The sequence below is a fragment of the Pinus tabuliformis genome, chromosome 8, assembly GCF_031772625.1.
Source record: "Pinus tabuliformis cultivar Carrire ecotype Pingquan chromosome 8, CPIR1, whole genome shotgun sequence".
NCBI classification, from domain to species: domain Eukaryota; kingdom Viridiplantae; phylum Streptophyta; class Pinopsida; order Pinales; family Pinaceae; genus Pinus; species Pinus tabuliformis.
This window is the reverse complement of record NC_142294.1, coordinates 476,141,885-476,155,830: the sequence shown is the minus strand read 5'-3', so window position 1 is coordinate 476,155,830 and position 13,946 is coordinate 476,141,885. Positions and strand designations below refer to the sequence as shown.

The 13,946-nt window shown below is 40.8% G+C and overlaps 1 pseudogene; it reads left to right on the top strand.

The window, feature by feature from the left end:
* The first annotated feature begins 2,038 nt into the window (after positions 1–2,038).
* On the top strand, positions 2,039–13,322 carry LOC149236128 (uncharacterized; annotated as a pseudogene).
* Positions 13,323–13,946: the final 624 nt, after the last annotated feature.

Sequence of the window (13,946 nt, the reverse complement as noted above, 5' to 3'; positions counted from 1 at the left end):
AATTGTGGGAAACTAGGCATGCATTTCAAAAAATGGTTTGGCAAGCATGGTAGCTTCCTCAAGGGTTCAGAAGCCCTCATGCAATCTTCCAACTCCTCCTCCATCATCTCCATACCTGCATCACAAACAAAATTCATTTTGTCATCCCATGCAAGCACATGCAAAAAGCCTTGAAGCAAAAATACCTAGAGCCAAATTTGTTTTTGCCATAACTTGAAAACCATGCATCCATTTGACAAACCATTTTATGGGGAATTTTACAAGGTTGATGACAGCATGCCTGAGCAGTTTCATGCAATTCCGATGCACGGTTTCCAAGAAATCAGCCTCCATCACCATCAGCCATTTTTTCCTTTTCTCCATAACCGTGCATCCGTTTCAAAACCTGTTTCATGGGGAGATGCACATGGATGATAGTAACCTACCCAAGCAGTTTCAGCCGATTCCGATGCACGGTTTCCGAGAAATCGAGCTCTGAAATCTTCAGCCATTTTCCATTTTTCTCGAAATCCGTGCATCCATTGATCACGAATTTGATATGGGAGATGCATAATGATGGTAGTAACATGCTCACCAAGTTTCAGATCAAACCGATCTACCGTTTGGGAGAAATGGCAAAAAGAAGTTCTGGTTGTGACCATGCAGCAGCAGCAGCTTGAACGGGCAGAGTTGAACGTGGAAATCAATGCACGCAGCTCAGATCCGGCCGGAGGACACCTGCACAAGAAAAAAACAATCAAAGATTAGCAGCCAAACCACATGCAATCAGGAAAACCAATGCATGCAGCAATGACAGGCCACAGCAGCTCACGACAACCATTTAACTTCGAGGTATGTGACTAATCTCATTCTTCTATTGCATAGATTTAATTGGGAACTGCATAAACGAATGGGATGAGGGATTAAGCCACGAATGTAGCAAGGCTCAACTGATTGTCTGCTTCAGAACTCCGCCGGCAGCCACGCAGTGCACGTGGACAATGGACTCTCATAAAAATTAAAAAAAAAAATTAAAAGAAAAAAACAGTGATAGAAAGTTTAACTCCAATGAACAGGATGTCAATTAATTAACAGAGAGAAGAAGACATGTATCACTGCAGTTTGAAAAATCTAGCGCACATGTTTTTGCCACCTCACCACAAATCACGCAGTGAATAAAGGAACGCTCGGCTGAAGACTCACGTAATTGTTGTTCAGGTACACTTGCTAACTGTTGTTCATTTACACTTGCAAATGTTAAACTCACGTCCTTCATCAAGTTTTGGGCTTGTTAACAATTCTCCCGCATGCAAAGATCATTCAAAGGCGCAGAGACATCCTACAGGTTTTCTACAGGATGTCGTCTACAGGAAAGGCAGAAACAGCCCTGCAGAAAGAAACCACGGGATTTTTAGAAAAGATCAAGCTCAAAACGAGGGGAAAGGAGGAGCATTAATTCTGAACTTTGGCATGCCTGCACGGGACCTCTTGTTTCATTTCCACCACTAGATTATACGATGCAACCACCAGCTCAAGAACTTGTGGCCAGAGATTTGCATAACCATGCATGGACATTCAAACATATCTATCGTGGTCAGCCAAAGAGGCATCTTCTAACAACAGGATGGGGTGTATTTGTGAGTGCGAAGAGACTTTTTGCTGGTGTACTCGTGAAAATTGTTATTTGATCATTCCCATTATCCAGAAGAAAATGAAGCCCTGCATTTTCTTTCATGAAAGTGTCAAAACTGAGTAATATTCATGTCATCCCTTATTAGTAGTGACCATGAATGCAACGGAATACTTGTGTGTCAATTCCATCACACGCAGATGAATTCTGTTCTGTTATTGTTGTCTTCTTGTGTGTAGTAAATATATATATTTATGGAGCAGAGGTCAAAGGGTTTAAAATCAGAAACTAATCAGAAAATCTTCGGCTCTTTTGGTAATCACTGGACACCGGGAGCAAGCAGTCAAAGGCTTCCCTTATGAGTTTCTTGAGCAATGCATCCTGCTTTTGTGGGTACCTGTGTGCAGAGCCTGGTTGTGTCAGCAGCATATGGAGATAAGTTTCCCTAAAGTGACGCATGAGGAAATCATTCCTACACACTTGACTGAGGTCCAGAAGGAAACGTACCAGCTCTTGGACATAAGGTTTCCTCTTAAACAAGATAAAGGTAAGGAGAAACAAATTTCTCTTTCACAACTCAAGGAACATCTGTCAAAAATTTATGCAGAACGTGATAATACAGAGGGCATGAAACGGGTTGAAGATTATATATCAGCATTGAAGGATCCCTTGTCGGCCATTCATATGCTTAGTGATCTGGATGAAAAGAAACATACAAAACAGAACCCATCAGATACAGAAGAGGTGTGGTGGAGACCTACAACTGATTATGCAGAATCTAGTCAACATGAGGCAAATAGGGGAAAATTGATTAGTTGTGCGCAGTTAAAGAAGCCAGTGCCAATTGTTTGTATCAAAGCCAAAGCATAAGGAAAGGAAACACCTTTATCATATTCCTGTTGCTTGGAAACATGACCATGGCTTATCTTGTGGATTTAACCAACTTTCTTGTTAAAAGACATACGAGTGCCCTCATGTTGCAGGTTTTAGGGAATGCCAAGGGCACCATTTCTTCCATATGATTGCATAAACTTGTGCACTCATAACAAGGCTGAGGATTCACTAAGAAAAGCAGCAGACAGTAAGGAAGAAGAGCAGAAAGGAGGAGAAGATGAAGGCTGCCACAGCCCAGCTGGCAAGATACAGTGGTGTTGTCTGTTTCTACAGGAAGACAGAGTCTGTTTCTACAGGAAGACAGAGACTGTTTCTACAGGAAGCCAGCGAACAGTTTCTACAGGAAAGTTTGAAAAGCGGGAAGCCAAAGGAGAAATCGGCCGAGATGCTAGCCAAGGAAGTCACCAGGGCCATCAAAGACAAGGGGAGAGATTTGGTTGCTCAGAGGATGAGCAACACTTTCAGTAGGGGGGTGATGATGAGCCCCAAAAATGTACAATTATTTGGGCTCATTCAACCTCCTAATTTGGCTTAGTCCACCATTCTCATTTGTTTATTGCATGTTTTTGATTATTTTTATGTTAATAGAGTGAATTTGGTTAGTCATTATGCCAACAAGTCTAATGGGTGCTTTGTGTAGCCTTGTTGGTCAACTTGGAGACAAAATTGAAGGTCTTAATGAGCACTTGGCAGCCAAATTCGTGGGAGAACAAGCTAGAGGATTTGTGGGAAGGTGTCCCCCTCATTTATGGGCCCTTACCTCGAATTCTCCACCATCAACTCGGAGTTCAAAGGCCACCAAATCAATGAGCACAAGGGCAGCCAAGCAAGTCAAGTTGGACTGCTGTTAACTACAAGTCTTGGGCAGCCAAGTCCCTAACTTTTAGGAGGACTGTTGGGTCCTCAAAATTGTATAAATAAGAAGGCTTAGGGCCTCATTTTGGTTAGCTAGTTGGTAGTCATTTTTGGTAGCTAGTAGTTAGTCATTTCGTAGCAGCTAGTTAGTCAATTTGGTTTTCGCTCTTTGTAAGCCAGTTTTGGCATGACATTAGACTTTTGATTATGAATAAAAGCAAGCAGTTTTGGACCAGATTTTGAGTTTTTAAAGGAGCCTAAAGCTCTCGGGGTTGGGCCCAACCTGAGAGCTCAGGCCTCCTTCCTTTGTATCAATATTGTTCCTTTAGCATTTCGTTTCCATTTTCCTTTACATGCATTCGAGTATAGTTGCTGATTTGGATTTCCTGTAGAAGTCAAACAGATTGGGTTTATCAGTTAGAATTGCTGTAGTTGTTTGGAAGTAGGCTGAGGCATTACTTAGATCCATTCATGCAATTTTATATTTAGCATTACTTCTTCATTCCACTGCCATGCATGAGTTTCCTTCACAATTTATATTGCTGTTCATTGATTTTATGTCACAGGTAGCTCAGGTTGAAGCATTCTCGTTTTGGTGACACTCATAAACAATTTGTTTCATCTACACTGCCCCATACCACTCCATTACCTTCCTCCTCTTGTCAACCACACCTAAAGCCACTCAGCCACCCTCTGTTCAGCTCATTCAACTTCCAGCTCTTCTATTACTCACATAGCCCCATCTACTTAACCTTTCATAGATACCATCCTTCCATTCACCAACCCACTCCATGCACTCTTTCCCCATCTGACTTCTCTGTCTCTGAGCCATCACCAGTCCCATCTCCACCTCACCTATCCTCCCATACCACTCCATCACTTCACCATCACTCAAAACCCTCACGGCCAAACATCCTGTAGAAATTCCTTAGTTTCCTGTAGAAACCCCTGCAGACTTCCTGTAGAAGCCCATAAACATGGTTCCTTGACGACCAAACTTTGTGAGACTCTCTGGAAGGGTGTTAGGGACCCCTTAGACCCTCTCCTAGCCTCCCCAACCTTTCCCACGCTTTCCTTCCTTCTGCATCACATCTGCACAACCAAACCCTAATAAGCACAAAATCACAATCATTCCATCCACTTAAAGAAAAAATACAAAAACATGTCTTTTATGATGCAAGTAGCTTAGATCCATGCATTTTCACTGATTAGAGGTAATGACAGCATTGGTAGAAGTTTTATTCACATTCTTTGCATTGTAGAGGTTAGACTAGTCAAATTAGGGTTTCCTAGGTTTACATGCTTTGATTTGCTTTCAGTTCATTTTCGCCAAGTAGATTAGTTTTCTCTGAGCTAGCTTTCGTCCATCATTTAGCAAGCTTCTTCTGAGAGCCTATAGAAGTTGCCTTGAGCCCTAGCGGACTTGTGCCAGCTGACCAAGTGACAGCTGCGACAAGAGCTAGTACTTGTGCATATAGCACCGCCGCTTCCAAGTTTGTACGAACTACCGGGTTGATAAAATTAAGAGACAGGAAGCCCCAGGAGTTGTAGCATTATTGCTACAATACTGGAGCTCACCAAAGATCGACAAACTTGAACAATCCTTGCAATCCATCCAATCTCATCTTGACAGACTAATTGACACACTCTTTAAAGGCAAGGAGGAAGCCCGCGAGGAGGTGTATATTGGAAATGGACACAGTGAGGGTGAGTCTAGCCACTCTCTTCACCTCTGGGGCACCCACCAACAATCCCGTCCACAACCTCCCAAGCTGGATATGCATAAATTTGATGGTACTCACCCGGCCGCATGGATAGCACAAATGGAGCAGTATTTCAATCTGAATAACATCTTAGATAATGAGACTCAGCTTGTGGTGGGGAGCATGTACTTGGAAAATGCAAGATGACAATGGTGGGAATGGCATCAACGTTGCAATGGAAGTTTTCTGACTTGGGCCACCTTAAAAAAATCTCTTACAGAGTGCTTTGACCAGGAATCTTCTTTTTTGGGTCGTCTCACTAAGCTCTGACAGACTGGCACAGTGGATGAATATATTACAGCCTTTGAAGCCTTAGCTTTCCGCACTAGGGATCTCTCAGATGCGTTCTACACGGAATGTTTTATCAGTGGTCTTAAAGAGGCCATACAAGCCAACGTCTGACTACACCACCCTCCCACATGGTCGGAGGCTTGCAAGGTAGCTCGTAACGTGGAACGTGCGTTAGCAGCCCAGTCCATTCGCCCAAATTTCACCGCCAAGGGTCGCCCCCCACAGGCTCACAGCACGACTCAAACACTTAAGGTTCAAAAGGTGTCACTTGCAGAAATGGCCGAAAGAAGAAAACAAGGATTATGTTACTACTGTGATGAAAAATACTCCCCAGGTCATAAATGCAAGGAGCCTAAATTTTTTCAAATTGATGCCACTGATTACAGCTCATCGGAGGAAGCCCCACCACTTGAGGAACCAGAGGAGGTAGAAGAAGACAACCAGAAGGACAATGTCCCTGACGAACCAGTTATTTCACTACATGCTTTGGCAGGGATTTCTTCACCTCAAACTCTCAAAATCAGAGGTTTTATTAGACATCGCCTAGTTGGAGTCTTGATTGATAGTGGAAGAACACATAATTTCATCCATCAAAAAGTCGCGGAAGCAGTGCATTGTTTTGTACGAGCAATTTCTAACTTCCAAGTCCAAATTGCGGATGGGGGAACAATGAAATGTGAAGGCCGCTGTGAAAATGTCAAACTTCAAATGGGGGATTATCAGTTGAAGACCCACATGTTTTCCATACACATGGGGGGGTGTGACGTTGTCCTCGGTGCTGAATGGATTCGCACTCTTGGGCCAATCACAATGGATTTTCAGGAGTTATATATGAGCTTTAAGCAGAACAACTCCACATATACCCTTCGTGGACTCCAGGCGGGAGCTCCCTCTATCATCAGCTCACATAGGATGGAAAAATTGCTAAAAAAGGGCCATCTTGGAGTTATCGCTCAATTTAATGCCATCCAGGCTGTCGAACCCAATTCTCTGTCGATTCATCTGGAGATGCAACAGATTTTAAATAACCATCTTCCAGTCTTTGACAAGCCTCATGAGCTTCCACCCTCGCGAGGGGAACATGATCATAACATCACCTTGGTTCTAGGGGCCCAACCACCAAATGTGCGCCCATACAGATATCCATTCACCCAAAAGAATGAAATAGAAAAAATAATCAAGGAACTTTTGGAAGCAGGTGTCATTCGTCCCAGCATTAGTCCTTATTCATCACCAGTGGTCATGGTGCTCAAGAAAGATGGGGAATGGCGGATGTGTCCAGACTTCAGGGCCCTCAATAAGTTGACAGTCAAAGATAAATTTCCCATCCCGATTGTTGATGATTTGTTGGATGAACTCAATGGGGCTCAATTCTTCACTAAGTTGGATCTTTGCTCAGGCTACCACCAAATTCGCATGAAGGAAGTTGACATTCCAAAGACTGCTTTCAGAACTCATGAAGGTCATTATGAGTTCCTGGTCATGCCATTCAGTCTTTGTAATGCCCCATCTACTTTTCAGAGCCTTATGAACCACCTTCTCAAACCATATCTCAGGAAATTTTTCCTTGTCTTCTTCGATGAAATCCTCATCTATAGCTGCACTTGGGCTGCACATCTTCAGCATGTAGATCTGCTCTTGCAACTGCTTCGCAAGCATAAATTATTTGTTAAGATGTCCAAATTTTCTTTTGGCATGGAAGAAGTTGAGTATTTGGGCCACATTGTGGGGCGTGAAGGTGTCAAGGTGGACCCAAAAAAGATCCAAATTGGCCTCAACCTAAGACCTTGAAGAGCCTAAGAGGATTTTTGGGTCTCACAGGCTATTATCACAAATTTGTCTACAATTATGGCTGCATTGCGAAGCCCCTCACTCAACTCCTCAAGAAAAATTCATTCTTCTAGAATGATGATGCACAATAGGCATTTACAGCTCTAAAAAATGCCATGTGTTCCACTCCAGTCTTAGCACTACCTGATTTCACCAAATCTTTTGTCATTGAATGTGATGCTTCGGGTACGGGTATTGGGGCAGTCTTAATGCAGGAAGGTCGACCCTTGGCCTTCACAAGCCAACAACTAAGTGGGAGGAATCTGGGACAATCTACCTATGAGAAGGAAATGATGGCCATCTTACATGCAGTAGATACCTGGCGACCTTACTTACTGGGGCGACGTTTCCAAATCCGCACAGACCATCACAGTCTTAAATATTTTTTGGAGCAATGCATATCGTCCCCACAACAAAATAAATGGCTCGCCAAAATTCTGGGATATGAATATGAGATCATTTACAAGAAAGGGCACGAAAATAGTGTAGCGGATGCATTATCTCGCCAATTTGAGGAGGAAAGTACCCTGCTTACAATTTCCCTTCCCATTCCAGAATGGATTGAAGAGGCTCGCAGGGAATGGTTTTCACATCCTGGGCTCTCCCAACTCATTACTCAATTGCAGGCGGATCCAAATTCCACCAAGGGCTACTCGTGGTAGGATGAGATTCTTTGCTACAAGGACAGAGTCGTAATATCACCAACATCCACCCTCAAAAGCCGCATTTTGGCAGAATTGCACTCATCCCCCACTGCAGGACATTCAGGCTTTGTGAAGACATATGCTCGCACTAGAAGATCATTTTTTTGGACAGGCATGAAAAAGGACATCCTTACTTTTGTAGCGGAATGCGATGTTTGTCAACGCCACAAAGGGGAGACAGTCAAAGAACCAGGCACATTACAACCGTTGCCCATCCCGACATCTATATGGATGGAGGTTTCTATGGATTTCATTACAGGTCTTCCAAAGTCGGGAAACAAGTCAGTCATCATGGTGGTTGTGGACCGACTTTCTAAGTATGCTCATTTCTGCGCCCTACCCCACCCATTTACACCGACTTTGGTCACTCAATCTTTCATGGATCAGATCTTCAAATTGCATGGCATGCCCACTTCTATTGTGTCTAATCGTGACCCAATCTTCACCAGTAAATTTTGGCGGGAACTCTTCAGGATATAAGGCACCCAACTAAAACTCAGTACTTCCTATCATCCACAAATGGAGGGTCAAACTGAGGCCGTCAACAAATGTCTGGAAACCTACCTTAGGTGTTTCACTTCAGAAAAGCAACATCTATGGGTATAGTGGTTGCCTCTAGCTGAATGGTGGTATAACACCAACTATCATGCCACCACCAAAGTGACTCCCTATGAAGCAGTTTATGGTCAACTCCCTCCTTCCCCTACTTCTTATATCAAGGGGTGCTCCAAGGTCCAAGCAGTGGATCAACTCCTACAAAACCGCACAACCATTCTCGCCCATCTTAGAGAGAATCTTCATCAAGCTCAAAACCGCATGAAGCAACAGGTAGATCAGCATCGCTCAGAGCGCCAATTTCAAGAAGGGGATCAGGTATTTTTGAGGTTGCAACCATATAAGAAAACTTCACTCAAAGACAAGGGTTGTCATAAACTATCTCCAAAATTCTATGGACCATATCAAGTACTTCAGCGCATTGGAGAAGTGGCCTACAAGCTAGCTTTGCCACCCACTGCAAAAATCCATCCAGTTTTCCATGTCTCATGCCTCAAGAAAGTGATTGGGAACAATTGCAGAATTCAAACCAGTCTACCTGAATTGGATGAAGAAGGGTCAATCTGGCTCCAACCTGAACAGGTCCTAGACACACGAGAACGGAACCTGCGTGGCCGCATGATCAAGGAAGTCCTCGTCAAGTGGAAAGACACCTCTTCGGAAGATGCAACCTGGGAACCAACCACTATTCTTCAGCAGTTTCCGCAGCTTCAACCTTGAGGACAAGGCTATTCTTAAGGGGGAGGGCATGTTAGGGTCCCACCCTAACCCCCTTATTCATGTAGTAGGATCAAGTCATAGTTATAGTTAAGTAAGGAGTCAATAAAGCCCATATTAATAATTGTAAGTGGTTAACCCGCAATTAATGACGGGACCACAGTTAGTTGCAAATGGGCCATGGTATTAGATAGATGGTATTAATAAGAACCATGGTATTGATCCATGGTATTGCATGTATGAGTCATATATAAAGGATAGAGACTCCCTGCGAGGAGCATCATGTCTTATTTTGTAATCGAGCTCTGCTCTATTGGAGGTTGCCCCCTCGAAGAGGCAAGTGAACATTTCTTTCTGAATAATAAAATACTTGTTGTTGTTTCTCACTATTCTATGTTCTGGGTATATTTCTTCGCATATTCTGTATTCTGGTATCATCTTGCAGGTTAAGAGCATAACATATGATGTGTCTTAGGAATGAGAAACCATAGTTTAAAAATAGTTGGTATGGAGATGACAAATAGACATTATAAAAAAATAGTTTCCAATAAGAGGTAAACTAGAAGTTGTTGTCCTAGCAATGAAGTGCCTTTCGTAAAATAACTACTATACATAGAAGATAACATCATCATATTCACACATAGAGTGAGAAAAACTAATAATATCATTTTTATATGACTATAACATTAGAAAAATAAATATTGAATTTACTAATTACATTGAAAGGTGTTTTCTCTATGAAGTTGGCTGGGTAAACACTGTTTAGCTCAACCAATCCCCTCACTCCATTTTCATTGTTCTCTCCCATCATAATTCAACACGTGTACACTTTTATCAAGCCCAATTTCTCGTGATGCACGAAGTACGACCACCTTTCAAGGCGAGGAGTTAACGTCTATTGTTGAGTATTCGACTAGCATTTGCCCCTATGTAGAGTCGGTTGCAGTTGATGCATAGCCAACGCCTTCCTCTTCCTTGGATTCATCAAGGGCATGATATTAAGGTGAATAAAATGAGGCGGGAAGAACACAACAATTGTTCCATTAAGTCTTTTTCTGAGGATGTGTTGTTTGAGGTGTTGAAGCATTTGGATTCTAAGTCTCTGGTGATCATCGCTTGTGTGAGCCGCCACTGGAAGCATGCCGTCGAAGAGGAGGCGTTGTGGGAAGGAATTTGTACCAAACATTGGCTTGAAGAGGTTTTGTATGCTTCCCAGTTGGGGCAATTGAGGAGCGTTGTTTTGGCCTTGGGAGGCTTTCATCATCTTTATGTTTATTGCTTATCACTGCCACCAGATCCTCTGCATCATATTCTGGATCAATTGTGGCCAGTACTTTGACACGTTATTAGGAATTACTGGAAACAACTTATATGATCATAACTTTGTGTGAAAAGTGGCACTTAATCCCATACTAGAGAACTAAAACATAAATTATGTCATCCTACAAAATGGAGTTCACATTGTGTTGGAATAAGTAATGAAGAGTTGAAAAAATGGAACTCCCTCTTTACAACTATAACTCTCATAAACATTGTATAGATGGATACTTTTGATATATACTCTTTTTGCTTTACTTAAATGATTAGTTGCAAAATGAAGCTCTATGCCATCCTCTGAAAGCTGGAAAGGGCATCCCATTATCCTTGTATTATTACTTTGCAAACAACCAAGCCATTCCATTAGCACTATCTCAATGCAACAACAACCCCAAAAATGCAATCATTCATCCTAGAGCAAGGGAATGCGTATATCAACAACTACTACAAGAAGGCATAGAAATTGATAGGCATGTTTTTGTAGTTTTTTCTATTATAAAAAGCATGTGTTTCTATTCGAAGGTGTTTCCTTTGATGTGCACTTCCAATAAGTGGGTTAAAAATATATATACACCAATAAATAGATTCACATGAATATTGCATATCTCAAGACAAATCAGTGCAGGTATAAATCTAAGTAATCGTAGACTCTAAAATCAAATTTATTGTAAGAAAGTGTAATAGATATACCGATGTTTTGTACTATAATGTGTCATGCAACCAAAAAAGTCATTACATGCAAATACATTAAAGCAAACTCCATTAGCAAGTATTTATAGTGTTAACAGGCTACCAAGGAAAAAATGAGTTGCAAAGAATCTAAACCAAATCTAAATTAAAATTGGAGGGAGTTCATCTTATGACATTATAGGGCTTTTGGGTGAATATGTGCCTTCAAAGTGCCTTTCAATATTTTCAAAAATGAATTAAACTTGATGGCAAAGGAAATTAATATTTTCTTAGGCTGAGAGGTATCTTTATTTTTATTTCAATTACAGAATCTGTATATTTTAATGAACATGGATCAAGATCAAAGACATAGCAAAGTCAATTGTTAATTTTACTCTACATTGTTGGATGTCTGAGATGTCCAAAACACAATTGATATACACATAGTGCATGCAGAGTAACTGAAGAGGAATGTCAAATTATTCGATTGAGAGATGGCATAGGAAAATGTTAAGACAAACAAATAATCATAGACATGGAGAAGAAAACTTTTTTCATAACTTTTTGATAGAATAATATTATCTTCCCTCAAGCAAGTTTGTTTTTCTTTCTTCTAATCTCGGATTTTTAGAACCTTATTTGGTTTGATAGAAAGAATTGAGTAAAGACCAATTCCATCTTTCTCTTTCTCTCTTTTGCATCGACTGTTACGAGAGATTAGGGCACTGGTCCAACTACCGCACATCTTTGAGGTTTCTTTGCAAGCCCTCTCATCATCTCACCTCCTCCACTTCCTCCTCAAGAGCCCACCATTACTTTTTTAATGTAGCTTTAATTTATTTAGAATTTTAAATGATGGCTAAGGAATCCAAAACTTGTATTTTATCTGGATCTTAAAAGTTTTCACAGGCCCCACTACCCACTGAAATTTGAAGCTCAAAATATCCTAGCCATGAAATTACGGCCATCCTTATATACCCTACTATGTACTATTAGCTAATTATAGGTTGTTGGATTAGAATTGGTTATATGGTAATTTTCATGTATCTTATAAGGTGATTAAAGATAGTTGAATTTGAATTGGTTTCAAATCCAAGAACTTTATATCAAAATGGACATGGACAACATAAATTTACTATTTTTTAATTATCATAACCACCTATAGAAATATATTCATTTTGAATACTTCACTTTTGAAAGAATCTGATATAACTCTCTTGTGTTCCTTGGGATTCCAGAGCATGAAAATTCCAAAAGTATACAAAATTATGACTCTTACCAATACATGCCAAACTGTGTAACGTTGAAGCATTAAAAGTTGTGTTATGTATATGAATGTACTTGCAATTATCCTATCTGGTCCCATAGACTATATCTAGTCTCGTGGACATTAAAATTTCATTTCATTTAATTTCAAGATAAGAAATGCGATACCACAGTTCAAGTCCTGTAAGCTCGCAAACACTATAATTCGGACGCAGGATCGCCATCAGTATGGAAGATCCATGATCTAGTTTATGTTTTGTTGGAACACTCAGGAGAAGTAATCTCATCTTCCTACAACATGTGTACCAATGCTATATGTTATCATAGTAGCAACACCGATTCAAATTTAGTTGTGCTCCATTCTAACTGTATTGACTCTTTAGAACTGGAATTGATCATAGATGTATATTGATTAATACCATAAACGAGCTTGAATATCTGTCTTTATCAACACATTTGCAAATAGTTATCGGTAATGGTCGAAATAATTTTAGAAACCCCTTAGGGGTGCCTACAATTAGCCATGACGACAAGGCAACAATGGTCAATTGTTACTCCCGGGCCATGAGGCCAGACTGTGAAGGAGAAATAATAATAAGCAACAAGAGCTTAAACAACGCAACGAACTCGCGAGTTCATTCTCCCATCAAACAATTTTATGGTGCAAAAGTTGATTGGCTTCTTAACCACCCAGATAAAATGAGTGTTGCCATGGATTCAAAAGATTTAGCCATAAATACCAATAAACTGTGGAGTATTGATCTCCAGATCAGTGAGGGCATGGACTATTGGCTGAGCATATTAAGACAAGTGGATTCATTATCCTTATTTCAGATTGTTCCACCTTCTTAGGCTTCATCATCGACTTTCACAATTGTTGAACATTAAATCTGACCTTGTCTGTTGATTGTTTGTGAGCTTTATAAAGGTTCAGGCTTTCAATTGAGGAGACTTTACTTCAATTTTTTCTTTTTAATTTTTCTTTAAGTAGGTTGCATGGAATAAAGGTATGCTTACTAGTGGAATGCTATTATCAAAGTTGTGTGGAAAGATATGTTGTGCTGGATTTGTGGAACTAGTACAATGTTTGAGTTTGATGTTGCATGGGGATACAAAGATTGTTCCAAGGATCAAAGGACAAATAGAGGATATGCAAAGTAATTTGAGTAGGGTATATTTTTATGTGGAGCCAAAAAATGAAAATATAGCAAAAAAAAATATCCGAGGGCCTTATGAATGGTCACACAGATAAGGATTTCTTTTTTTTTTGCTAAAGCAAGAGTATTTTCTTCTCATATATTAACTAGAAAGTTATAAGACTATGGTACAACTCCCAGTACAAATGCCTACTGGAAAAGCGTAGGGTCCACCATGCTACAAAAATCGGGCCTAGGGCCCCCAAAACTCTTAGACCACCTGCGACCGTGGGATCTAATTCTAAAGATCCCACGGTTGAGGGGTTAAATCAAGAACTTA